This window comes from Myotis davidii, unplaced genomic scaffold, assembly GCF_000327345.1.
Source record: "Myotis davidii unplaced genomic scaffold, ASM32734v1 scaffold226, whole genome shotgun sequence".
Taxonomy (NCBI): domain Eukaryota; kingdom Metazoa; phylum Chordata; class Mammalia; order Chiroptera; family Vespertilionidae; genus Myotis; species Myotis davidii.
In genome coordinates, this window is record NW_006297224.1 from 864,641 (window position 1) to 869,369 (window position 4,729).

The following is a 4,729-nucleotide window of genomic DNA, read 5'->3' on the forward strand; positions in this document are numbered from 1 at the left end:
CCTGCGTGGTGTGGGGCCCCACTGGGGTTCCTGGCCAGTCTGGGTGAGGGGCTGAGGGCTGTTTTCAGGCTGGCAGGTTACAGAAGCTCCCAACCGCTCCTTTTTTTTTATTTTTTATTCTGGGCCAGCTTTACTGCTGTGGCTCCAGCTCTGCGGCCTCTGCTGCTGGGAAAGCGGAAACCCTCGGGCCCAGACTCGTTTGTGTTCTCTAATCAAAACTCTGTATCAACTCCAGCTCTGAGATCCAGCTCGCTGAAAGCAGGTTTCTGGAGTTTTTTTTAGCTTCTATATGTTACGATGTTTCAAACTGCCCTCTCAGAGGCCTGCAGCAGCAGGCGGGGAACGTTGGAGTCCGCCGTCACTGAAGCAAGCAAGCCTCATGTTCAGTTTAAGCTGCCTGGCTGCCAGTCGCCATCTTGGCTGTCAGTTAATTTGCATATCTCGCTGATTAGCCAATGGGAAGGGTAGTGGTCGTACACCAATTACCATGTTTCTCTTTTATTAGTGTAGATATATATATATCTGTGTTCCTCTTTCATTGTGCCAGCCATTATGACAAACACAGAATAAACAGTGATTAACATTATTGGGTAATTGCTTCATACTTGTTCTAAGTTCCATTGATGTTTCCACCCATTTAATGGTCACAATAGTACTATGCTCATTTTATAGACAAGGAAACTGAGGAACATTGGTTAAATAATTTGCTCAGCCATGGCTGGTTTTGCTCAGTAGTTAGAGCATCAGACTGTCAACCAAAGGGTCTCAGGTTCCATTCCCAGTCAAGGACACATACCTTAGTTACAGGTTCGACCTAGCCCAGGTCAGTTGCATGTGGAGACAACCAGTCTATGTACCTCTCTCACATTGATGTTTCTCTCTCTCCACTGGCACTTCTTCTCTCTAGAAAAATCAATGGGAAAAAAATATCCTCAGGTGAGGATTTAAATAAATAAATAGAGAGTTAGATAGATAGATAGATAGATGATAGATAAATAAATAAATTTGCTCAAAGTCACAAATTAAGTAGGGTAGCCAAGATACAAATCTGGCTGTTTGACTCCAGACCCACACTTTTAAGTACTATTCTATACAGATGTGGTTGCATAAAATATATTGATAACTCAGTTGACCCTTGAATAGTCTCAGGGTTGACCCTAGAATAAATCTTTTTTTATGTTGTTACTGTTAAATTGTTCTTTTGATATTTACTTTTTTAAATATTTTTTTTATTGATTTCAGAGAGGAAGGGAGAGGGAGAGAGAGATAGAAACATCAGTGATGAGAGAGAATCATTGATCAGTTACCTCCTGCATGCCCTACATTGGGGATCAAGCCCCCAACCCGGGCATGTGCCCTGAGTGGGAATTGAATTATGACCTCCCGGTTCATAGGTCAATGTTCAACCACTGAGCCACGCAGGCGAGGCTGTTGTTTTTTTTTTATTTTTAAATAATTTTTTTCTTTGTCATAATCATACATCAGGAAATAAATATTACCAGCCTTGTGCTAGGTGCCAGAGGTACTTCTTTGTCAATCTCTGTCCATTCTTCTACCTTACTTGAGCTTGTAGTCAGGGTGTGTAAGGGGAGCACATTGCAGCATATTACTTATTTGTTTTCTGGCCTGTTTATTCAATAAACATTTCTGAATTGAGTGTGTGTACTAAATTATTTAAGACTACACATCTAATGTATCAAATAGATTTGCATACATCTTTTATATTTATTAATATTAAAGATTCATTTTTGTATATTTGTTCTATAAAATACATACCTTTCTTCATAAACCACCTACGCTTGATTTTCTGATGTGTTGGGTATGTAAAATATTTCTCTATGATATATTTTCCTTATGTGTGCCCTTATAGGTGGCATACTTCATGATCTCCTAACTTCTTTTCGGGACATAATTTTTGGTGTGCTACTAGGAACATTTTTGGGAATTTTTCTTCGATATTTTCCAAGTGAAGATCAGGTAAATAAAAAATTAGTCAACCTTTAGAAGTATAGTATTGGTTATTTTTTTCAAAGTTTGAACTTCTATAATACCCATGATATATTACATTTAATATTTATTGTCCTTCCCCGAAAGTGTAGCCTCCTTTGCCTACTTTGCTTTAAACTGAACACAGTTCTGATTAATAGGAGTCAATGACCTTGACTAAAGTCTGTGCTTCTGGACTTGGCAAATAAGGAATATTAGGGAAAATTTTTTGATGGAATGCTGTATAAATCTTGTATTTATAAATGTAATGAAGGTGTTGACAGGAAAAAATTTATACACCTTTTATCAAGGATTATGTACATACTAAATACCTTTAAAAATATATTTTTTGAAATCTGTTCTGCTATGACAGAGATAACGTATCTTTTTACTATGCTATTGTTTTTTAAATTGAGCTTACTAATGCATAATACTTTGCAATGGATACTTTTTAAAAATATATAATTAAATCAGAATACCAATTCCATTTCACCCCACCCCGTTCTTCACTAAATTGCCTACTGACTTCTGACAACTTTTTCTAATCTTTCTTAACTCATACTTTCCCTTGAACATTTTAGGAGAGATAGATTCCCATTTACCTCCTTATATTTTCTGAGTTAAATTCACTCCCACTCCCTTTGACTAAGGCAACACTATTAAACTCAATCCTTTCTTGCCCTAAAGAATATGCCAAAAAAAAGAATGTGCCATTACTTTTGTATATCTGTAATGTCCATTTTGATTTGCCTGTAACAGTTGTCCTTGCTAATGAGATTTTCAGAAATTTATTTTTAAGAATCTGTTGGATATGTTATATAGAACTACAGGTTATATTGCTCTATCTTTTCTTTCCTTTTTCACTTACAGTTGAAATTTTAACCATTTTACTGACATTAATGTGGCAGATGAAACAATAAATTTTGGCTCTTGTTATCAAGCTGCTAAAATATTTGGTGAGGAAGAAAGCCAAAATTTTATACATTATTTAATATATCATATTATAGTATCAAAAGGTCAATAATGAATGATAGAGAACGTAAATGTTGTATTATATGTTTAATGTAAATAATTTATACAAATTTAATATAATTCTAGACAAATCTTCCAATGAAGAGAGCAGGCCTTATTTTGAGTTTGTGTGTTTCTGCCGTCATAGTCAGCAAAAGCATCAGTATACATGGAGCCGGAGGATTATTCACACTAATGTCGACTTTCATTGGAGGAACACAGATAAGGTGAATATTTTTTTAAATTAAATCTTTATTGTTCAGATTATTACAGTTGTTCCTCTTTTTTCCCCCCATAGCTCCCCTCCACCCGGTTCCCACTCCACCCTCTGCCCTTACCACCCCACCCCTACTGTCCTCATCCATAAGTGTACGATTTTTGTCCAGTCTCTTCCCTCACGCCCCCACTCCTCCCCCATCCCCTGAGAATAGTCAGCCCACTTCCTTTCTATGCTCCTGATTCTATTATATTCAACAGTTTATTCTGTTCATCAGAACTTTGAATATTTCTTGCTACTCCCTTCTGGCCTGCATAGTTTCTGTTGAGAAATCAGCTGACAGTCGTATGGGTACTCCCTTGTAGGTAACCAACTGTTTTTCTCTTGCTGCTTTTAAGAAAAATCAACCAAAAAAAAAATGAGTTCCCATGTCACCTCTGACACGTGTGTCATAGGTTCACCATCACTGGGTTAGAGCATTAGTGTATGGCCTGAACAGTCATAGAGATAAATTGCAGGCTGAATATTGTTAAATATTATGGAGCTAAATGTTATGATTTTAAAATAGAGATACATTGATTCGTTTAAAAATATATCTTTTCTTCTCCTTCCACCCACTCCACCACACATGAATGTACATATATTATTATTTTGTATGACTATTTGATTACTGACTGAATCTTCCCACTAGATCACAAAGAAAGAATAGAAACCATGTCTAGGGTTTCCCCCATTGTTTTTCCCTAGCACTTAGCAAAGTCCCGGGGAAGCAAGAAGTACACAATAAATAACCATTACTTGCCTACAAGAATGAATGAATGAATGAATGAATGAATGAATGAATGAATGATGTAGTTCGTCCTCTAATTCAATGATATTCCCTCCTACTAAAAGGTATTACTGCTTATTGTTAGACTTTTTCACCTGGCAGCATAGTGTCCTGATTCCCTGAGATCCTTTTCTCCATTGTTATTCCAAAACAAAAGCGTGTGAGCCTCCATGCAACAAACTTCTCTGTGTCATCGTTATTTAGAGAGCAGACTTTGGGCCAGACTGCCTGTTTTGAATGCCATATTACTTGCCTATAACCTTAGTCAAGTTAGTTCATAATCTCTCAGTGCCCAGTTTGAAGATTCCAAATTCCTTGTCAGTTTTACTGTTATCACACTGCCTCCCAAGTAGGAAGAACAATGAGAATATGATCAACAAAATCCTAGTGAACCCTAAGAAACCTTTGTATTTGGATTGTCTTGTTGCAGCCAAGAACCAAGTGGTACTTGGTAACATCAAATAAGCAAAACCCTGGTGCAGTTAAAACTCGAATTTCTGAGAGTCATACAAGCACTCAAATAGAAATATATACATATACATATACATATACATATACATATATATTAAATAGGAGAAAGCTGAGATGACAAAAATACAAAATCACCCGTAAAATGTCTACATGCTAATTTGTCACTATTTCAGTCTTACTCTAGAGATATTTGCTAAGAAGAACATAGCATTAAT

At 36.5% G+C, this 4,729-nt stretch overlaps 1 long non-coding RNA gene across 1 annotated transcript in view; it reads left to right on the plus strand.

Annotated features, from left to right (window-relative positions):
* The window catches only part of LOC107184543, a 10,961-nt gene extending 7,749 nt beyond the window's left edge, over positions 1-3,212 (plus strand). Inside the window, exons 2-3 of the long non-coding RNA XR_001515396.1 lie at positions 1,871-1,977; positions 3,085-3,212. This is a non-coding gene — a long non-coding RNA (uncharacterized LOC107184543). The remainder of the gene's footprint in view (positions 1-1,870; positions 1,978-3,084) is intronic.
* Positions 3,213-4,729: the final 1,517 nt, after the last annotated feature.